General features: G+C 47.0%; 1 non-coding gene across 1 annotated transcript; it reads right to left on the minus strand.

Moving 5' to 3' along the window:
* Positions 1-1,403: 1,403 nt before the first annotated feature.
* trnan-guu (transfer RNA asparagine (anticodon GUU)) lies at positions 1,404-1,477 on the minus strand. Its single transcript has one exon. It is a non-coding gene; the product is annotated as a tRNA-Asn (tRNA).
* Between the last annotated feature and the right edge of the window lie 22,682 nt (positions 1,478-24,159).

The following is a 24,159-nucleotide window of genomic DNA, read 5'->3' on the forward strand; positions in this document are numbered from 1 at the left end:
TGGCTGCTGCATGCTCCGAACATGGCCCATAGGCCATCCACTTCATCCACAATACACTGGTAACTCCACCGAGTAGATCTGGGGTTTTTGTGGACAATAGCACCAGCAGCACCAGTCAGGCTAAATCTGAGCTGCACGGCCATGGTCTTCTCTGACCAGTGGTTGGCCTGAGCACAGCTCTCAAACAGGTAGAGAAAGCCTTTCCATGACCCCGACCCATCAAAACGACCTGGCTGTAAGGTGGGGATTCTCTCTCTCTGCCCATACTGTTCATCATCGCTACTGTCCATAAAATCACCGCCACACATCATGTGAGAGGAAGGACGTTGTGGGGCAGGCTCGGCCCTTCTCCAGCTAGGCTGTGAATATCCTCTGGAGTCATGCTCTTTACCCCGGTGAAATGGTGCATCACTGGGAGGGGCAGAGTAACAACCATGAGCCCGTTCTGCATAAACGTGTCTCACAGACTGGGACATACAAGGTGTGAAGGGGGGCACAGAAGACTGGGAGACTGGTGTATGGGCCAGAGTGGCTGGGTTCATGCTGGCATGCACATTGTTTGCAGGGGAAAAGGGGTTCGCTGGCCGTCCATCAAAAGTCTGTTTAAAGTCATTGTTCATGCCGTAATGTACGGCTACAGCTGGGGTAGAAACCATATTTCCAGGGCCAACCCAACAGTATTGAGGGGGAACCATAGACTCACCGACCGCTGCGCCGTCCTGCTTTGCTGGCGTGTGGAAGGGATTAGTCAGTGCTGAGGGCGGTGGGGTCGGTAGCCATGTTCCGCTGAGCAGCGCTGTCTTTGGACGGGCTGCCGCTTCACCTGCGGCTAGCTCCGTTGCTCCGGCGGTTAGCTCCATGCTAACTAGAAACGGGTTATAACTCTCCCCGCCGGCGACACATCTGCTGCCAGTTGAATCAACAGAGTCCGTTATGTCCGTTAAAAACGGATTGGTGCTTACGTTTGGGCTAATGAGCTCCCCGTGTCTTTCAAAAACATTGCCGCATGTCGCCATGCTCTCTCGCGTTCACAGCTATTCTTCTCACTTTTAGCCAACTTTTAAATCCCGGACGAGCCCCCAGTGTTACCTTCTTAACCCTCTGCCTCCGAACCGTAGTAAGGAGCTGGTCTTTATTTTCTGGCTCGTTACCGGTAACTGGCAATCGTAGGGTCCGGGCCAAAGTGTGGGGCGAAATGAGAACGGAGTCAAGGCTTTTTGTGCGGAACGCAGGTTTTATTCGTTTTCTTCCATCAATCTTTTTTTATCGACTCTCTCCCTACACACGTACGTCACACACACACACACACCATCTTAAAGGGGCAGGGCTGGACGGTGACACCGTGTTCTGAAGACATGGCAGCAATATGTTTAAGATATCAACGATTTATTGGTGAAACTACTCGTCCCTGGGTGGACTCGAACCACCAACCTTTCAGTTAACAGCCGAACGCGCTGGCCGATTGCGCCACAGAGACTACGGCGTAGGGGTCCACGTCCACGTCGTAGCTACATCGTCAAAATGACGGAGAAGTATAAACTACGTTTTAGAGATCAGTAAGTCTAGAGTGTGCCCCCTATTCTGTGTGGCCTCTGCTACATGCTGAGTCAGCCCAAAGTTGTCCAGAGTGTTACTCAGGTCTTTAGTCCCTTTGTCCTGAGGGTTGTCCACGTGGATGTTAAAATCACCAACAATAATTACACAGTCAAAATCAACACAGATCATAGACAGCAGTTCACTGAGGTCATCAAAAAAGTCTCAAAAAAGTCCGCACATTGCGGTGCTGTTTTTTCATCACACAACACCAGTTCTGATTTCTTTACAGCGGCTCCCAGTCAGGTTCAGAATCCAGTTCAAAGTTCTTGTTCCCACATTCAGAGCCTTGCGTGTTCAGGCCCCTTCATATGTCAAAGATCTCCTGCAGCCCCATCATAACAACAAGACTCTGAGGTCCTCTGATCAGGTTTGTTGGTTGTTCCTCCATCCAGGCTGAGAACTAAAGGATACTGTGATTCAGAGGTTGTTGCTCCTACACTATGGAATTCCATTAGATTTAAGATGTGTGAGAAAAGTGGACATTTTTAAAAAGCCTCTTAAAACACATCTATTTAACCTGGTTTTCTGAAAAGTATTGGATACTGTATGGTATGCTTTATCCTTATTTAACATCGTAATGTGCTTCAGTTATTAACTTTTTATTGTTTTATTTTTATTGTAAAGCACTTTGTGACATTTGTTCTTGAAAAGTTCCATTTAAATAAAATTTACTCACTGACTTAAAACTCGACACAGATTCAGATCTCAGAGTTCATGTGAGACGCTGCTCAGAACAAAACTGTCTGAAGACGTTTTCTTTTATTCTGATTTTCACACAAAACAGAAGCACAAACAAAACAAAACAGAGAAAATGTGATGAGTTATTTTAAAAAGAAATAAATACTTTCAAATACAATCTTCATTGAGTTCATATTACAGTCACTGGTTTCTGGGAGCAGATTTAATGCTTTGCTACAGGAACTCTGCACATCTGCCAGTCGGATGGCCACCCTTCCTGAGTCTGGTTCTGCCAGAGGTTTCTTCCTGTTAAAAGGGAGTCGTTCCTTTCCACAGTCGCCACAGGCACGCTCAGGACGGGAGATTGGACTGAAGACAAGTTTCGGTGCAATCTGTTGGTTTCCTTAGCTAGGATATTAATTTTTTGAATTGGCTCTATATGAATTAATTGGATTATGATTACAATTAATTGAATTCCAATTGGCTTGATTTGGACTATTTTACTTAAGTACCTTGAGATGACAATTGTTGTAATCTGGCGCTATATAAATAAAATTGAATTGAATTGAAATTGAAATACAGCCTTCATAAGTTCTGCCACCTTCTTTTCCTGTGTCTTTGTTGCCTCCTTCTGTGCCTTTAGTTTGGAGGCAAGAGCAATATTGGAGGCAGTCTTTTCTTTGAGTTGTTCTTTCAAGCTCTATAGCTCTTTCACAACTGACTGATATTCAGTTTCAGATACTGGTGGTTTCAGTGTTTCACAAAATTCTGCAATGACTTCATTGCATTCCTTGAGCTCCTGCTCACACTTTTCACGGAGATGACGCTCACATGTAAAACTGTTTTCCAGGTCCTTCAGTTTTTCCTCCCAAATGGAGCAGCTATTCTCTGCTGCGACTCTTCTGTCTTTTTCTCGTGTTAGAAAGAAATTCTTTTTCAGCAGCTTAGTCCTGACAATATCCATACGGTGATATAAATAGTTGATCTTGTCCTTATTATGTTGGTAAGATTCCTGTAATTTCTCTGATCCATAATCTTTGTCGGCAGCAGAGGCATTAGAGGGAATCTCCTCGGTTTGTGAAATTGGAAACTTCCAGGTGACGCAACGAACTTTGGAGGCCTGGGGATGATCCTGCACAAGCTGGACGTCCTCGGACTGAGGAGTCACAGCCGCAGCAGAGACCTGGGATGGTTCCTTTTCCAACAGCTCAATTTCTGAGCTTGATGTTAAAATTTCTGATCTGTTGGTGGGTTCCTCCAAACCTTTGTTACTGCCAAAAGTAATGTTATATTTGTAGGAGGCCTGGGATTGTTCTTTTTCAAACTGGTCATTTCCTTGGCTTGATGTTAAAATTTCCTGCCTGTTGGTGGGTTCCTTATAACTTTCGTTACTGCCAAAAGTAATGTTATATTTGTTGGAGGCCTGGGCTTGTTTGTCGGTTTTTGAATTTGGAAACTTCCACGTGACGCGACAAACTTTGGAGGCCTGGGGATGATCCTGCACAAGCTGGACGTCCTCGGAATGAGGAGTCACAGCCGCAGCAGAGACCTGGGATGGTTCTTTTTCCTCTTCGTCATTTACTGTTTGAGGAGACGGGGAATCCTCAGAGGCCTGGCATTGTTCTTTTTCCAAAAGGTCATTTTCTGACATGTTGGAGGGTTCCTCATAACCTTCATTATCACCAAAAGTAATGGTATATGTGTAGAAATCCTCAGGTAAATCGTCGTCTACCATGTCACACCACTGAAGTTGAGCAGATGATATCTTGGTTTGACTCATTTTGCTTGTTGTTTTTAAGAGCTTGTCAAAATGACTATTTAAGATAGTAATAAAGTGTTGTTTTTAAGAGTTTGTCAAAATGACTATTTATAATAGTAATTAAGTGTTGTTATCTTAGGCGATGTGAAAATCGTTTACTGTGACTTTCAAATTTGCTTTTAAAACTGGACGTGTTTCTTCAGATAAACTCCTGACGAACTGTGGAAAAGGAGTGAAAATGTCTGGCCTATATAACATTTGTGAAGTCAAACAACATCAGAGGTGACATCAATTGTGACGTCAAACAACATCAGTGATGACATCACAATTTAGTGATAAGACTAAAAAAGAGCAATGGCGCTCCGTTCTCAGCCACCATCTTGTGTGTTGTTTTGCGCTCTTGTTCAGTTTTACGATTATACATTTTTAAACTTTTTTTCTGTGAAATCTCAAAATATTATTGTCCAGGTCAGTTTTAATGCATTAATTGTATGTTATGGTACTCACAACTGCTTTCTTCATGCCTCCACTGGAAAATTGGATCTTATTCTGTGATGATCTGCAGGTTTGAAGGCCTCTGTTTTGTCTCTCGTCTGGTCTGGTCTGAAATTGCAGTCCGGATTCCAGAATGTTGATTTTTGTTCTCTGTTAATCACTTGATGACTTCAGCTGAATACTTCATGTCACTGTCACGTTGGAAGGTCCACTTCTGCCAGTTTTTCAGCAACCAGTGTAATGTTTCCCACCAGCAGTGTTTACCAAGACAGAGTAATGTCAGTTTTTAAAATGTTTCCAAGATAAGCCTTTTTCCACATTTGATATGTTTTTCCTGCAATTCCATTCAGTTTTATTTATATAATGCTAAATTACAACAAATGTCATCTCAGGGCATTTCAATGATATAATCCAATTAAGGCCAATTTGAGTCATATTCCAATTAATTAATTTAAAAGTGAATCCAATTCATTCACACAGAGCCAATTCAAAAACAATTTACTGACTAAGAAACCAACAGATTGCACCAAAACTTCTCTTCAGTCCAGTCTCCCAAACTTTTATTATATCTAATTAGATATAACTTTGGAAGTCCCATTTTGAAAGTGGACTTTTAAGCCTTGAAATAAGTGATTTTTAGGTGGCTAGAATAGAATAGAATAGAAAAATACTTTATTCATCCCCCAGTCAGGGAAATTCAAATCAAGTAGCTCATAAAATCATAAATATTTGCAATGATTGTGTGTTAATCCCAATAACATGTTCAAGTCTCTGTAACAGAATGCTGTGATCGATCGTATCAAATGCAGCACTGAGATCCAACAGGACAAATACAGAAACAAGTCCGCTATCAGAGGCTAAGAGGAGATCATTGGTAACTTTTACCAGTGCTGTTTCTGTGCTATGATGCACTCTGAATCCTGACTGAAACTCTTCAAAGAGATTATTTCTATGTAAATGATCAAAGTTGTTCTGCAACTAGTTTTTCAGGAACTTTAGACAAAGGGAGATTAGATATAGGTCGATAATTAGCCAATACACACTGCTCAACAAAAAAAAAGAAACTTTGAAAACAGATCTCAGTGGAAGAATCATACTGCATATCCAGGCAATGTGTGAAGGATGAAAGACCGCAATTGGCATTAATGATCAACGCAGACTGAATTCAAAGACACCCCTATCATGTGAAAAGGGCGAAAGGGCCATTGTAGCAACTGAAAATGATACCAAGTGGCCCCCATATGATTGCATGCATGCATTACAACATTGGGGCATGCTTCTAATGGATCAACATACGGTGCCCTGAAGGGACATTTATCCCAAATGTGGAAAAGAGCATCACTGAACTTCTGAACAGTCAGATGCAACCCAACTGTATGAGTTTAACTAAGACATGTCCTAGAGGTTTTTTATTTTTATTTTATTGGATTTAAGTCAGAAACGTGTGGGGCCCATTCAGTGGTATAAATTGTGGTACAAGGCCAGAGTATACTGTCATGCTCTAGAAGGAACACAGGACCCACTGCACCAGTACATGGTCTCACAACAGGGCCAAGGAGTTTAACCAGATACCCATGGGCAGCTGTTGTTCAGGTCTGTGTATCCTTCAGTGGATATGCAGAGTACTACAACATGCTCCTTGACTGGAACATGGGCCCAAGGAGAAACTGTTAAGCGCACAGGAGCCCAGAGGGTCATGTCATCAGTAGTGACACTGACCAGGGCAATATTGCAGTACCCAAGAATCAGAGAAGGCAGAAATTAAAAGTTGATGGTTTTATTCCAAGTAAATAAAATGCATCTTAAGCCACCGCCAGGACAGTCTGGTTGCCGCTGGACACGTCCGCCAGGACAGTCTGGTTGCCGCTGGACACGTCCGCCAGGACAGTCTGGTTGCCGCTGGACACGTCCGCCAGGACAGTCTGGTTGCCGCTGGACACGTCCGCCAGGACAGTCTGGTTGCCGCTGGACACGTCCGCCAGGACAGTCTGGTTGCCGCTGGACACGTCCGCCAGGACAGTCTGGTTGCCGCTGGACACGTCCGCCAGGACAGTCTGGTTGCCGCTGGACACGTCCGCCAGGACAGTCTGGTTGCCGCTGGACACGTCCGCCAGGACAGTCTGGTTGCCGCTGGACACGTCCGCCAGGACAGTCTGGTTGCCGCTGGACACGTCCGCCAGGACAGTCTGGTTGCCGCTGGACACGTCCGCCAGGACAGTCTGGTTGCCGCTGGACACGTCCGCCAGGACAGTCTGGTTGCCGCTGGACACGTCCGCCAGGACAGTCTGGTTGCCGCTGGACACGTCCGCCAGGACAGTCTGGTTGCCGCTGGACACGTCCGCCAGGACAGTCTGGTTGCCGCTGGACACGTCCGCCAGGACAGTCTGGTTGCCGCTGGACACGTCCGCCAGGACAGTCTGGTTGCCGCTGGACACGTCCGCCAGGACAGTCTGGTTGCCGCTGGACACGTCCGCCAGGACAGTCTGGTTGCCGCTGGACACATCCGCCAGGACAGTCTGGTTGCCGCTGGACACATCCGCCAGGACAGTCTGGTTGCCGCTGGACACATCCGCCAGGACAGTCTGGTTGCCGCTGGACACATCCGCCAGGACAGTCTGGTTGCCGCTGGACACATCCGCCAGGACAGTCTGGTTGCCGCTGGACACATCCGCCAGGACAGTCTGGTTGCCGCTGGACACATCCGCCAGGACAGTCTGGTTGCCGCTGGACACATCCGCCAGGACAGTCTGGTTGCCGCTGGACACATCCGCCAGGACAGTCTGGTTGCCGCTGGACACATCCGCCAGGACAGTCTGGTTGCCGCTGGACACATCCGCCAGGACAGTCTGGTTGCCGCTGGACACATCCGCCAGGACAGTCTGGTTGCCGCTGGACACATCCGCCAGGACAGTCTGGTTGCCGCTGGACACATCCGCCAGGACAGTCTGGTTGCCGCTGGACACATCCGCCAGGACAGTCTGGTTGCCGCTGGACACATCCGCCAGGACAGTCTGGTTGCCGCTGGACACATCCGCCAGGACAGTCTGGTTGCCGCTGGACACATCCGCCAGGACAGTCTGGTTGCCGCTGGACACATCCGCCAGGACAGTCTGGTTGCCGCTGGACACATCCGCCAGGACAGTCTGGTTGCCGCTGGACACATCCGCCAGGACAGTCTGGTTGCCGCTGGACACATCCGCCAGGACAGTCTGGTTGCCGCTGGACACATCCGCCAGGACAGTCTGGTTGCCGCTGGACACATCCGCCAGGACAGTCTGGTTGCCGCTGGACACATCCGCCAGGACAGTCTGGTTGCCGCTGGACACATCCGCCAGGACAGTCTGGTTGCCGCTGGACACATCCGCCAGGACAGTCTGGTTGCCGCTGGACACATCCGCCAGGACAGTCTGGTTGCCGCTGGACACATCCGCCAGGACAGTCTGGTTGCCGCTGGACACATCCGCCAGGACAGTCTGGTTGCCGCTGGACACATCCGCCAGGACAGTCTGGTTGCCGCTGGACACATCCGCCAGGACAGTCTGGTTGCCGCTGGACACATCCGCCAGGACAGTCTGGTTGCCGCTGGACACATCCGCCAGGACAGTCTGGTTGCCGCTGGACACATCCGCCAGGACAGTCTGGTTGCCGCTGGACACATCCGCCAGGACAGTCTGGTTGCCGCTGGACACATCCGCCAGGACAGTCTGGTTGCCGCTGGACACATCCGCCAGGACAGTCTGGTTGCCGCTGGACACATCCGCCAGGACAGTCTGGTTGCCGCTGGACACATCCGCCAGGACAGTCTGGTTGCCGCTGGACACATCCGCCAGGACAGTCTGGTTGCCGCTGGACACATCCGCCAGGACAGTCTGGTTGCCGCTGGACACATCCGCCAGGACAGTCTGGTTGCCGCTGGACACATCCGCCAGGACAGTCTGGTTGCCGCTGGACACATCCGCCAGGACAGTCTGGTTGCCGCTGGACACATCCGCCAGGACAGTCTGGTTGCCGCTGGACACATCCGCCAGGACAGTCTGGTTGCCGCTGGACACATCCGCCAGGACAGTCTGGTTGCCGCTGGACACATCCGCCAGGACAGTCTGGTTGCCGCTGGACACATCCGCCAGGACAGTCTGGTTGCCGCTGGACACATCCGCCAGGACAGTCTGGTTGCCGCTGGACACATCCGCCAGGACAGTCTGGTTGCCGCTGGACACATCCGCCAGGACAGTCTGGTTGCCGCTGGACACATCCGCCAGGACAGTCTGGTTGCCGCTGGACACATCCGCCAGGACAGTCTGGTTGCCGCTGGACACATCCGCCAGGACAGTCTGGTTGCCGCTGGACACATCCGCCAGGACAGTCTGGTTGCCGCTGGACACATCCGCCAGGACAGTCTGGTTGCCGCTGGACACATCCGCCAGGACAGTCTGGTTGCCGCTGGACACATCCGCCAGGACAGTCTGGTTGCCGCTGGACACATCCGCCAGGACAGTCTGGTTGCCGCTGGACACATCCGCCAGGACAGTCTGGTTGCCGCTGGACACATCCGCCAGGACAGTCTGGTTGCCGCTGGACACATCCGCCAGGACAGTCTGGTTGCCGCTGGACACATCCGCCAGGACAGTCTGGTTGCCGCTGGACACATCCGCCAGGACAGTCTGGTTGCCGCTGGACACATCCGCCAGGACAGTCTGGTTGCCGCTGGACACATCCGCCAGGACAGTCTGGTTGCCGCTGGACACATCCGCCAGGACAGTCTGGTTGCCGCTGGACACATCCGCCAGGACAGTCTGGTTGCCGCTGGACACATCCGCCAGGACAGTCTGGTTGCCGCTGGACACATCCGCCAGGACAGTCTGGTTGCCGCTGGACACATCCGCCAGGACAGTCTGGTTGCCGCTGGACACATCCGCCAGGACAGTCTGGTTGCCGCTGGACACATCCGCCAGGACAGTCTGGTTGCCGCTGGACACATCCGCCAGGACAGTCTGGTTGCCGCTGGACACATCCGCCAGGACAGTCTGGTTGCCGCTGGACACATCCGCCAGGACAGTCTGGTTGCCGCTGGACACATCCGCCAGGACAGTCTGGTTGCCGCTGGACACATCCGCCAGGACAGTCTGGTTGCCGCTGGACACATCCGCCAGGACAGTCTGGTTGCCGCTGGACACATCCGCCAGGACAGTCTGGTTGCCGCTGGACACATCCGCCAGGACAGTCTGGTTGCCGCTGGACACATCCGCCAGGACAGTCTGGTTGCCGCTGGACACATCCGCCAGGACAGTCTGGTTGCCGCTGGACACATCCGCCAGGACAGTCTGGTTGCCGCTGGACACATCCGCCAGGACAGTCTGGTTGCCGCTGGACACATCCGCCAGGACAGTCTGGTTGCCGCTGGACACATCCGCCAGGACAGTCTGGTTGCCGCTGGACACATCCGCCAGGACAGTCTGGTTGCCGCTGGACACATCCGCCAGGACAGTCTGGTTGCCGCTGGACACATCCGCCAGGACAGTCTGGTTGCCGCTGGACACATCCGCCAGGACAGTCTGGTTGCCGCTGGACACATCCGCCAGGACAGTCTGGTTGCCGCTGGACACATCCGCCAGGACAGTCTGGTTGCCGCTGGACACATCCGCCAGGACAGTCTGGTTGCCGCTGGACACATCCGCCAGGACAGTCTGGTTGCCGCTGGAGGCCTCTTTCAGTGCGGTCATGAGGTCATTTAATCTTGCGCTGCCATTTGACGCCTTAACTTCAACTTCATTTGTTTCCAGTTGCACTGAAAGAAACAGGCATACAAGACCACTTAAATACACCTTAATTGCCAAGTCCAACTACTTTGACCTGGAACTTTGTTAGCTTAACCAAGTTATCCACATTGTTGTAATAACTGAGAACAAGAACAAGGCTTTCTCAGGAGCTGCTTCAAACACCAAATGAAGCTGTCCCCACACCACAGAAATTTTATTTCAAATTTTTTTATGTAAACATGAAAAGCTGCTTTAAATGAAACAGTCGCATATAATTTCTAAGTATTAAATTCTTCTGCTGTAAGAAGCCAGGATAAATGTTCAGTTGGTCACAGATCTTGCTCACCTTCTTCAACATTTTTCACCAACATGGAATCCATCGACTTAAGAAGGCCAAGGTTTGTCTTGGGAGAAACATCATTGGATGACCAGTCTGTAAGGAAACCAAGGAGTTATTGTCAGAAAGAAGCTCAAAAGAGTTGATGCTATTGATTTACTGACCATTTTCATTCCTCTGCAGCACATAAGATCTTCCATTTGTTCCAACAACTGGCAAACACCAGCCTATGGACAGATAATTCATTAAAGTTTCATGTTTCTGCAACTTCATGGAACAACATAAACAACCTCACCCTGACACATCAGATTACCATAAAACCCATTACAACCAAAAAATAATTATACAAGGGAAATATATATATTTACGTAAAGAACACTAAAACACAAACCTCTGGTTAACCATATTGTCAGACCACAAATTATCTGGACCCAAACAGCTCCCATTGCTTCAGTTTAAACATAAAAATGCAACAGGCAAGTTTTAAAAAGTTCATCTGGCAGGTATCACAGCTGTTCCTCATAGGTCTAATTGGCTTTCAACTCAGAGAAGACATGCAGGATTCGATGTACCTTGGAATTTGGAAATTGGGACTCATAATTTATCATATTTGTTTCACAAAGTGGGTAAAGAAATCACAGCAACCTTAGGTTTGCTTTGCTGCTTTGTTACAAAGAACAAACAATTATGTAGTTGATTAAACTGAAGAAAAATTTTTATTTGAATGAGGCATAAAGTGGGAGGAGACCCCGGGGGAGACCCAGGACACGTTGGAGAGACTATGTCTCTCGGCTGGCCTGGGAACGCCTCGGGGTCCCCCCGGAAGAGCTGGAGGAAGTGGCCGGTTACAGAGATGTCTGGGTTTCTCTGCTCAAGCTGCTGCCCCCGCGACCCGACCCCCAGATAAGCGGCAGATGATGGATGGATGAGGCATATAGTACTTTTATGCCTTATTAAATCAATAATGAAAGAAAGCTTTAATATTTCACTTTTTAGTTAAAATATAAGTGAAGAGATAATGGAGTATATCTAATCAACTTAAGATGGTGTTTTCTTTGATTTCTCAGTCTGAACTTCTAAGTTCCCAGTTGTTTATGAATGCAGCATCAGGTTTTCCTGTGACAGACATATGATCAAACCAATCAGATTACTGAACTCTTAGCTATAATTCCTATAATACTTGATTCCAGGTGCTTTTTCTGTGTACAAGTGAGTTTAACACAATAAAGAAACAAGGTTTGTCCTTAAAAGATACCTGAGAAATAGTTGCATTACTGTGGTAAAAGCTCTCCTATCTCATAAATACCTGATACAATAACTGTGAATATAGGGAATTGTTAGATCAGAACTAGGACATGTTCTTGATAAATACTTTATTTTACTTCTCTGCAAAATTTCTTCTTATGTCTTTTCGGCAAAAATTAAAATAAGACCAAATGTTGGTAATGAATCAAGAAAAATTCTAATGAATCCTCTGTGAATCATGATTTGGTGTTTTGTTTTTTTCACTGAATCACAATGAAAATTTGAGATATTTCACAATGAAAATACAGTTTAGCAGAAGCCGGTGTAAAAAGTCATGGTCAGCTGTCTTCATCTGGAGAAAATGTTGGTTGTCGTAAAGAGTGGAACCAGAATTGGCAACTTTTAATGAAAGAAATTTGTTCTTTAAATTAAATGTAAAATATTCACACCCACCTGTGCTCTAATTCAAGTGTTCAGATGCCCCAAATAACCAATAAATTACAGTTTTGTATCATAAAGTTTTTTCCTGAGAATCATTGATCAGGTCAAAAATATATTTCTTAATGCCAGCTTTTCAAACAGCTCCAACACTTGGCATTCCAGATCCTCATGAACCTTTCATACAGGCAGTTGATGAGAAGCATGGTTGTATGACATCTGTTCTTATGCAGGAACATGGGGGCAGGCAAAGGCCAGTGGCGTATTTCTCAGCAAATTTGGACTCTGTGGCTGCAGGCCTGCCTGGTTGTCTTCTTGCTGTTGCAGCTGCAGAGAAAGCTGTCCTGGCCTCTCGTGATATTGTAGGCTACACTAATTTGACTGTTTTGGTTCCTCAGTAATGCAACAACTAAAGTACTGCTGACAGAAATAATTCCTAGATGGGGCATTCTAGAGACGATCAGCAGTGATAATGGCAGACACTTTGTAAACACAGCATTGACTGAGGTTGGTAAGTTCCTTGGAATAAGCTTGCACACAACATTGTGCTTATCATCCACAGAGTGGAGGTGCTGCAGAAAGAGAAAGTGGTACATTAAAGACCAAGTTAGCCAAATGTTGTGACGAAATGGGTCTGCCATGGACAAAAGCATTACCAATTGTGCTCACCTTTATGAGGATGAGAATCAGAGCTCGAGTGAATCTCAGCCCATTTGAAATTTTATTTGGCAGACCTCCTAACCTGGGATTGGGACCTGTAACCAGACCCCTCCCTTCCACAACTGTTTGTGATGATGATCTCAAGTTTCACAGACAGGGAAAGCAGCCCTTCCAGCCACAGCAGACACACCTCTGCACCCACTCCAACCAGGTGACTGGGTAGTGGTGAAGGAACTTCGAAGGAAAAACTGGAAGTTCAAAAGTTGGTAAGGCCCGTTCCAGGTGCTACTGGTCACTCACACAGCTGTTAAAGTCGCAGTGAGAGCAACCTGGATTCATGCCAGTCACTGTAAGAAGGTGACGCAACCAGTTGATGATTTAACACCCTGACATACATCAGCCTAACCATCACGCCCGGAAGGACGAAAAGAGTCAGCAGTAAAAGCTGTACTCCACCAGTGTGTTAAGTGCTAGTAACCTCTGACACTGAAGATTGAACCATCCTTACTGAGACCTGCAATGTAGCGACGTGGTGATCACACGTGCGAACCATGGCAGAAACTGTTTGTTATTTGTATTTTCTTATTTATAACCAGCATGTGCACATTTTATCTTGATTTCACTGGAAGCAAAAATATAGATCATCTTAAAGATGCCTCTCCTGGTGGCAACTCCAGGAAATGTTTTACAAGAACCATGGGTGATGCGCAACGTTTGGTATCAATTGGAGAATTATATTCTGTCAGATCTGTCACCAAAAATTCTTGTGTGGTTTGTATGAAAGATGCACAACCAGGAGTGCCTGGGGGGAAGTTGATCCTTTCACTTGTACTTCCTATGGCATCTGCTCTAATGACAGTCTTAATGAGAGGCTGTACCTGCCTGAGATTGCCCCTGTGATGGCAAGATATCTACTCCGTGGTAATGTAAATTGTACCCATCACCTGTGTTTGACACATTGTTGACTGATGAGAGAAAGTTATTCTAAGGGCGTGGTTGGTAAATATCCTAGTGAGGGAGATCACTATGCTTGGCGTACAGAATGTCCGCCCCTCACTAGTCACATTATTCCACAACGGCCATATTTTAAGTTAGCTAGAGCACAAAATACTTGTATAGTTTGCTTTGAATCCCAACCTGAATCTGCAAATGAATTCAACAGACGCGCAGTGGGCAGTGTTCCCCCTGACATGTGTAATGTTATTGTCCCTGTCAGGTGGGGAAGAAATAGTTCTCAGAATTTAGCACGTATCTCACCAAATGACTCAAAGAACTTCTTTGCTTTCAAGTTTTCCTCAAGTGTTACTGTGTATAACCTGCAAATGACCAGCCTGTCCTGTTTTTCTGAAATTCCTCTTTACAATGGTGGGCTTGTTATTGTCACGGACCGTGAAGCACTGGACGCAGATGCAGGGTAGAAACAATAACCAGATTTTATTTATATAATGATAGTCACTTGCAGAGCGAAGCAATAGATTATGAATTCCTAACTCACTCTTCTCGATACCTGTGGGGAGAAGAGTGAGACTATAAAACTTATCAAAAGAAAACTCTCTCCACGCTAGGAGGAAAAAACAAAAGGTTATATAAATCTTACAACTAAATTTATCCCTCTCCGAACCGTCGGAGGCTCTATAGAAATTTAACAAAACCAATAAACAAAAGAGGCTCCTTCTAATGGAGTTGCTATGAAAGTTATCACTAGAAATCAAAGACACTCCTCTACCGGAGGTACCACTGAATAAACGACAATACAAAGAAAACTTCACTTGGCTAAATCTATGAAAAAACTTACAACATAAAAAATCGCTCTCAAGGAGGAAATCATTAACAAACAAGATCTTTGGTTTACGTAGGCGTGGATCACTGTGGAGGCTAGCGGACGAAAGCTCGAGAGACAATTCAACACACTGGCAACGAGACAAGGGAAGACACAGACTAAATACACATGAGGGACCAAGGGGAACAGGTGGAAACCCTTGGGAATCAGGGTGTAGGTACCAGATGTGCTCGGGGCCCTGCGCCTATTGGCTGGACGTTGGCACGATGACGTAAGGGAATGTGATTGGTCCGGACAACTTACTGAAGAAGTAAAAAAAACAACCTATTGAAGTCGTTTTCGCGGCTCTTCGTAGGAAACATGGATGGCTTTTACAAAGAAATCCAGCATTATCTTTCGAAAGGGACTTCACCCCGAGCACATCTGATTCTTATGAAATGGGACGCAATGTAGTTTGTAATACAGTTGGAGTTTCTATTAAATAACCTCATATTGGCATTCATAAAATGTAAATAGTGGGGTAAACGTAAACCCAAACAGGCGCAGGGCCCCGAGCAGATCTGGTAACCCGAGCACATCTGGTACCTACAAGGGAAGACAATGAGACACATGGCACGGGAGGAAGAGCAAGTTATCTGAAACGAGAGGAGTTGTTCATTTCAAAATAAAACAGGAAGTGACAAGACAATATACAAAGACCTAAGAGTCTCTGTGAGACCTGACAGTTATAATGAGATAGCTGCACTTTAAGGGGGCAACCTCAACTGATGGTTGGGGAGGAAAGATAGAAGAACAATCAACTATACCCAAAGAGAGATGATGTGATAAGTGGGCAATATAACTGTGTGTTTTTTGCCTTTTGTGGTTTGAGCAACTCAGTATTTTATACTGTATTGTTCTCTCTTGCAAGATATTATTATTAAAGCATCTTATCAATCTTATCTTATTATCATTAAAGCATCTATTAAAGTTATCTTAAGAAAATAACTCTGTGCAAAATGAATCTGTGCATTACTAAAATTTCCACCACACCCAGTCTCCCCTATTTTAAAATTCTTTAACTTTTTTGTGTACTCGGGTCTTTATTTTGTTAGATAATTCCCTGTAAAGCCTGAGCCATGAAATAACTGTCAGAAAAAAATGTTTTTTTAAAAACATTTGTGTTTGTTGAACCTTCTAACAACCAAAAAAAATGTATATACATTTGCATATATGATTTTTAATACGTATCATATTTGATATATCAGGTATTGATGTGTAATTCATCGCTCAGTTTGTTTACCTTAAACAAACAAAAACCCTTACAACACAACATTTTTAACTCATTAAACTTTGAGTTTCCTTTAAACTTTTCTTAAAGTAATTTCAAACAAGCAACAGAACATTTTTTCCATATTGCAAAACAATGTCATACATATTCTGTATCTGCTGAAATAAAGCTATCACGCAGCGATGACAAACCCACCAGCGGAACCAGTGTGGGGGAAGAGGAACCTTTCACTTAGATTTGTTTATTTTTTGGTACACCACATCTTATTTTGTATTGTGGTAGGCCTGAAAACAGTTTCTCTCCTTGTTCAGGCAAAGATGGACATCACATTTCACGAAATAGACATGGGTGAAATGATTGCCTGTGCAGTGTTTGTTGGGTTTCCCATGTTGGAAAATGGGAAAATTCTCACATCAGGGGGCACACTAGATGTTGGCCTTTTGCAGGGGGGATCTGATTCTCCTCCTTCTGGAGATAATAATGGTCTGCCACACTTGATTTGGCCCTTTCCTGCTCTAGTGAGAGAGGTGCAAACAGAAGCTTAAAATCTTCGAAAGGGCATAGGTTTCAGATCTTGGTGGTAGTAGAACGAAGGAGGGTTCCATGTGAATAGCAGTTGAAGATGGTATCAGTTGGTCCATCAAGGGATGGGCGAACGCCACTCAGAAGTGCGGGACGATGGCCTACGTCGCCCCCGGCCGATCGAAAGGGAGTCGGTTTCAGATGCCCAAACCTGGAGTGGCAGAGATAGGCGCCACGAGGCGTCCAGTGCAGTAACGTAAACAAACCCAGAGGAGATGGCGGGAGCCCCGGGGAGAGTTCTCTTTTCTTCTTCCTGTGAAATCAAGATAAAATGTGCACATGCTGGTTTTAAATAAGAAAATACAAATAATAAACAGTTTCTGCCATGGTTCGCACGTGTGATCACCACGTCGCTTCATTGCAGGTCTCAGTAAGGATGGTTCATTCTTCGGTGTCAGAGGTTACTAGCACTTAACACATTGGTGGAGTACAGCCTTTACTGCTGACAGTTGTGGAAGGGAGGGGTCTGGTTACAGGTCCCAATCCCAGGTTAGGAGGTCTGCCAAATAAAATCTCAAATGGGCTGAGATTCACTCGAGCTCTGATTCTCATCCTCATAAAGGTGAGCACAATTGGTAATGCTTTTGTCCATGGCAGACCCGTTTCGTCACAACATTTGGCTAACTTGGTCTTTAATGTACCACTTTCTCTTTCCGCAGCACCTCCACTCTGTGGATGATAAGCACAATGTTGTGTGCAAGCTTATTCCAAGGAACTTACCAACCTCAGTCAATGCTGTGTTTACAAAGTGTCTGCCATTATCACTGCTGATCATCTCTAGAATGCCCCATCTAGGAATTATTTCTGTCAGCAGTACTTTAGTTGTTGCATTACTGAGGAACCAAAACAGTCAAATTAGTGTAGCCTACAATATCACGAGAGGCCAGGACAGCTTTCTCTGCAGCTGCAACAGCAAGAAGACAACCAGGCAGGCCTGCAGCCACAGAGTCCAATTTTGCTGAGAAATACGCCACTGGCCTTTGCCTGCCCCCATGTTCCTGCATAAGAACAGATGTCATACAACCATGCTTCTCATCAACTGCCTGTATGAAAGGTTCATGAGGATCTGGAATGCCAAGTGTTGGAGCTGTTTGAAAAGCTGGCATTAAGAAATATATTTTTGACCTGATCAATGATTCTCAGACAAAGTTAAGTGATCCACATCTATTTGGAAAAAACTTTATGATACAAAACTGTAATTTATTGGTTATTTGGGGAATTCTGAACACTTGAATTAGAGCACAGGTGGGTGTGAATATTTTACATTTAATTTAAAGAACAAATTTCTTTCATTAAAAGTTGCCAATTCTGGTTCCACTCTTTACGACAACCAACATTTTCTCCAGATGAAGACAGCTGACCATGACTTTTTACACCGGCTTCTGCTAAACTGTATTTTCATTGTGAAATATCTCAAATTTTCATTGTGATTCAGTGAAAAAAACTAAAACAAAACACCAAATCATGATTCACAGGGGATTCATTTGAATTTTTCTTGATTCATTGCCAACATTTGGTCATATTTTAATTTTTGCCGAAAAGACATAAGAAGAAATTTTGCAGAGAAGTAAAGTAAAGTATTTATCAAGAACATGTCCTAGTTCTGATCTAACAATTCCCTATATTCACAGTTACTGTATCAGGTATTTATGAGATTGGAGAGCTTTTACCACAGCAATGCAACAATTTCTTATGTATCTTTTAAGGACAAACCTTGTTTCTTTATTGTGTTAAACTCACTTGTACACAGAAAAAGCACCTGGAATCAAGTATTATAGGAATTATAGGTAAGAGTTCAGTAATCTGATTGGTTTGATCATATGTCTGTCACAGGAAAACCTGATGCTGCATTCAAAAACAACTGGGAACTTAGAAGTTCAGACTGAGAAATCAAAGAAAACACCACCTTAAGTTGATTAGATATACTCCATTATCTCTTCACTTCACTTTTATAAAAAAATTCCTTCAGTTTAATCAACTACATAATTGTTTGTTCTTTGTAACAAAGCAGCAAAGCAAAGCTAAGGTTGCTGTGATTTCTTTAACCACTTTGTGAAACAAATATGATAAATTACATGATTATGAGTCCCAATATCCAAATTCCAAGGTACATCGAATCCTGCGTGTCTTCTCTGAGTTGAAAGCCAATTAGACCTATGAGGAACAGCTGTGATACCTGCCAGATGAACTTTTTAAAACTTGCTTGTTGCATTTTTGTGTTTAAACTGAAGCAATGGGAGCTGTTTGGGTCCAGATAATTTGTGGTCTGACAATATGGTTAACCAGAGGTTTGTGTTTTAGTGTTCTTTACGTAAATATATATATTTCCCTTGTATAATTAGTTTTTGGTTGTAATGGGTTTTATGGTAATCTGATGTGTCAGGGTGAGGTTGTTTATGTTGTTCCATGAAGTTGCAGAAACATGAAACTTTAATTAATTATCTGTCCATAGGCTGGTGTTTGCCAGTTGTTGGAACAAATGGAAGATCTTATGTGCTGCAGAGGAATGAAAATGGTCAGTAAATCAATAGCATCAACTCTTTTGAGCTTCTTTCTGACAATAACTCCTTGGTTTCCTTACAGACTGGTCATCCAATGATGTTTCTCCCAAGACAAACCTTGGCCTTCTTAAGTCAATGGATTCCATGTTGGTGAAAAATGTTGAAGAAGGTGAGCAAGTTGTGTGACCAACTGAACATTTATCCTGGCTTCTTACAGCAGAATTTAATATTTAGAAATGATATGCGACTGTTTCATTCAAAGCAGCTTTTCATATTTGCAAAAAAAATTGCAATAAGATTTCTGTGGTGTGGGGAAAGCTTAATTTGGTGTTTGAAGCAGCTCCTGAGAAAGCCTTGTTCTCAGTTATTACAACAATGTGGATAACTTGGTTAAGCTAACAAAGTTCCAGGTCAAAGTATTGGGACTTGGCAATTAAGGTGTATTGAATTGGTCTTGTATGCCTGTTTCTTTCAGTGCAACTGGAAACAAATGAAGTGGAAGTTAAGGCGTCAAATGGCAGCACAAGATTAAATAACCTCATGACTGCACTGAAAGAGGCCTCCAGCAGCAACCAGACTGTCCTGTCCAGCGGCAACCAGACTGTCCTGGCGGATGTGTCCAGCGGCAACCAGACTGTCCTGGCGGATGTGTCCAGCGGCAACCAGACTGTCCTGGCGGATGTGTCCAGCGGCAACCAGACTGTCCTGGCGGATGTGTCCAGCGGCAACCAGACTGTCCTGGCGGATGTGTCCAGCGGCAACCAGACTGTCCTGGCGGATGTGTCCAGCGGCAACCAGACTGTCCTGGCGGATGTGTCCAGCGGCAACCAGACTGTCCTGGCGGATGTGTCCAGCGGCAACCAGACTGTCCTGGCGGATGTGTCCAGCGGCAACCAGACTGTCCTGGCGGATGTGTCCAGCGGCAACCAGACTGTCCTGGCGGATGTGTCCAGCGGCAACCAGACTGTCCTGGCGGATGTGTCCAGCGGCAACCAGACTGTCCTGGCGGATGTGTCCAGCGGCAACCAGACTGTCCTGGCGGATGTGTCCAGCGGCAACCAGACTGTCCTGGCGGATGTGTCCAGCGGCAACCAGACTGTCCTGGCGGATGTGTCCAGCGGCAACCAGACTGTCCTGGCGGATGTGTCCAGCGGCAACCAGACTGTCCTGGCGGATGTGTCCAGCGGCAACCAGACTGTCCTGGCGGATGTGTCCAGCGGCAACCAGACTGTCCTGGCGGATGTGTCCAGCGGCAACCAGACTGTCCTGGCGGATGTGTCCAGCGGCAACCAGACTGTCCTGGCGGATGTGTCCAGCGGCAACCAGACTGTCCTGGCGGATGTGTCCAGCGGCAACCAGACTGTCCTGGCGGATGTGTCCAGCGGCAACCAGACTGTCCTGGCGGATGTGTCCAGCGGCAACCAGACTGTCCTGGCGGATGTGTCCAGCGGCAACCAGACTGTCCTGGCGGATGTGTCCAGCGGCAACCAGACTGTCCTGGCGGATGTGTCCAGCGGCAACCAGACTGTCCTGGCGGATGTGTCCAGCGGCAACCAGACTGTCCTGGCGGATGTGTCCAGCGGCAACCAGACTGTCCTGGCGGATGTGTCCAGCGGCAACCAGACTGTCCTGGCGGATGTGTCCAGCGGCAACCAGACTGTCCTGGCGGATGTGTCCAGCGGCAACCAGACTGTCCTGGCGGATGTGTCCAGCGGCAACCAGACTGTCCTGGCGGATGTGTCCAGCGGCAACCAGACTGTCCTGGCGGATGTGTCCAGCGGCAACCAGACTGTCCTGGCGGATGTGTCCAGCGGCAACCAGACTGTCCTGGCGGATGTGTCCAGCGGCAACCAGACTGTCCTGGCGGATGTGTCCAGCGGCAACCAGACTGTCCTGGCGGATGTGTCCAGCGGCAACCAGACTGTCCTGGCGGATGTGTCCAGCGGCAACCAGACTGTCCTGGCGGATGTGTCCAGCGGCAACCAGACTGTCCTGGCGGATGTGTCCAGCGGCAACCAGACTGTCCTGGCGGATGTGTCCAGCGGCAACCAGACTGTCCTGGCGGATGTGTCCAGCGGCAACCAGACTGTCCTGGCGGATGTGTCCAGCGGCAACCAGACTGTCCTGGCGGATGTGTCCAGCGGCAACCAGACTGTCCTGGCGGATGTGTCCAGCGGCAACCAGACTGTCCTGGCGGATGTGTCCAGCGGCAACCAGACTGTCCTGGCGGATGTGTCCAGCGGCAACCAGACTGTCCTGGCGGATGTGTCCAGCGGCAACCAGACTGTCCTGGCGGATGTGTCCAGCGGCAACCAGACTGTCCTGGCGGATGTGTCCAGCGGCAACCAGACTGTCCTGGCGGATGTGTCCAGCGGCAACCAGACTGTCCTGGCGGATGTGTCCAGCGGCAACCAGACTGTCCTGGCGGATGTGTCCAGCGGCAACCAGACTGTCCTGGCGGATGTGTCCAGCGGCAACCAGACTGTCCTGGCGGATGTGTCCAGCGGCAACCAGACTGTCCTGGCGGATGTGTCCAGCGGCAACCAGACTGTCCTGGCGGATGTGTCCAGCGGCAACCAGACTGTCCTGGCGGATGTGTCCAGCGGCAACCAGACTGTCCTGGCGGATGTGTCCAGCGGCAACCAGACTGTCCTGGCGGATGTGTCCAGCGGCAACCAGACTGTCCTGGCGGATGTGTCCAGCGGCAACCAGACTGTCCTGGCGGATGTGTCCAGCGGCAACCAGACTGTCCTGGCGGATGTGTCCAGCGGCAACCAGACTGTCCTGGCGGATGTGTCCAGCGGCAACCAGACTGTCCTGGCGGATGTGTCCAGCGGCAACCAGACTGTCCTGGCGGATGTGTCCAGCGGCAACCAGACTGTCCTGGCGGATGTGTCCAGCGGCAACCAGACTGTCCTGGCGGATGTGTCCAGCGGCAACCAGACTGTCCTGGCGGATGTGTCCAGCGGCAACCAGACTGTCCTGGCGGATGTGTCCAGCGGCAACCAGACTGTCCTGGCGGATGTGTCCAGCGGCAACCAGACTGTCCTGGCGGATGTGTCCAGCGGCAACCAGACTGTCCTGGCGGATGTGTCCAGCGGCAACCAGACTGTCCTGGCGGATGTGTCCAGCGGCAACCAGACTGTCCTGGCGGATGTGTCCAGCGGCAACCAGACTGTCCTGGCGGATGTGTCCAGCGGCAACCAGACTGTCCTGGCGGATGTGTCCAGCGGCAACCAGACTGTCCTGGCGGATGTGTCCAGCGGCAACCAGACTGTCCTGGCGGATGTGTCCAGCGGCAACCAGACTGTCCTGGCGGATGTGTCCAGCGGCAACCAGACTGTCCTGGCGGTGGCTTAAGATGCATTTTATTTACTTGGAATAAAACCATCAACTTTTAATTCCTGCCTTCTCTGATTCTTGGGTACTGCAATATTGCCCTGGTCAGTGTCACTACTGATGACATGACCCTCTGGGCTCCTGTGCGCTTAACAGTTTCTCCTTGGGCTCATGTTCCGGTCAAGGAGCATGTTGTAGTACTCTGCATATCCACTGAAGGATACACAGACCTGAACAACAGCTGCCCATGGATATCTGGTTAAACTCCTTGGCCCTGTTGTGAGACCATGTACTGGTGCAGTGGGTCCTGTATTCCTTCTAGAGCATGACAGTATACTCTGGCCTTGTACCACAATTTATACCACTGAATGGGCCCCACACTTTTCTGACTTAAATCCAATAAAAAAATAAAAAATAAAAAAAAAACCTCTAGGACATGTCTTGGTTAAACTCATACAGTTGGGTTGCATCTGACTGTTCAGAAGTTCAGTGATGCTCTTTTCCACATTTGGGATAAATGTCCCTTCAGGTCACCGTATGTTGATCCATTAGAAGCATGCCCCAATGTTGTAATGCATGCATGCAATCATGTGGGGGCCACTTGGTATAATTTTCAGTTGCTACAATGGCCCTTTCGCCCTTTTCACATGATAGGGGTGTCTTTGAATTCAGTCTGCGTTGATCATTAATGCCAATTGTGGTCTTTCATCCTTCACACATTGCCTGGATATGCAGTATGATTCTTCCACTGAGATCTGTTTTCAAAGTTTCTTTTTTTTTGTTGAGCAGTGTGTATTGGCTAATTATCGACCTATATCTAATCTCCCTTTGTCTAAAGTTCTTGAAAAAATAGTTGCAGTTCAACTTTGATCATTTACATAGAAATAATCTCTTTGAAGAGTTTCAGTCAGGATTCAGAGTGCATCATAGCACAGAAACAGCACTGGTAAAAGTTACCAATGATCTCCTCTTAGCCTCTGATAGCGGACTTGTTTCTGTATTTGTCCTGTTGGATCTCAGTGCTGCATTTGATACGATCGATCACAGCTTTCTGTTACAGAGACTTGAACATGTTATTGGGATTAACACACAATCATTGCAAATATTTATGATTTTATGAGCTACTTGATTTGAATTTCCCTGACTGGGGGATGAATAAAGTATTTTTCTATTCTAGCCACCTAAAACTCACTTATTTTAAGGCTTAAAAGTCCACTTTCAAAATGAGACTTTCAAAGTTATATCTAATTAGATGTAATACAAGTTTGGGAGACTGGACTGAAGAGAAGTTTTGGTGCAATCTGTTGGTTTCTTAGTCAGTAAATGGTTTTTGAATTGGCTCTGTGTGAATGAATTGGATTCACTTTTAAATGAATTAATTGGAATATGACTCAAATTGGCCTTAATTGGATTATATCATTGAAATGCCCTGAGATGACATTTGTTGTAATTTAGCATTATATAAATAAAACTGAATGGAATTGCAGGAAAAACATATCAAATGTGGAAAAAGGCTTATCTTGGAAACATTTTAAAAACTGACATTACTCTGTCTTGGTAAACACTGCTGGTGGGAAACATTACACTGGTTGCTGAAAAACTGGCAGAAGTGGACCTTGCAACGTGACAGTGACATGAAGTATTCAGCTGAAGTCATCAAGTGATTAACAGAGAACAAAAAACAACATTCTGGAATCCGGACTGCAATTTCAGACCAGACCAG

The sequence above is a fragment of the Leuresthes tenuis genome, unplaced genomic scaffold (genome assembly GCF_036924035.1).
Source record: "Leuresthes tenuis unplaced genomic scaffold, fLeuTen1.0.hap1 SCAF_186, whole genome shotgun sequence".
In the NCBI taxonomy this organism is placed as follows: Eukaryota; Metazoa; Chordata; class Actinopteri; order Atheriniformes; family Atherinopsidae; genus Leuresthes; species Leuresthes tenuis.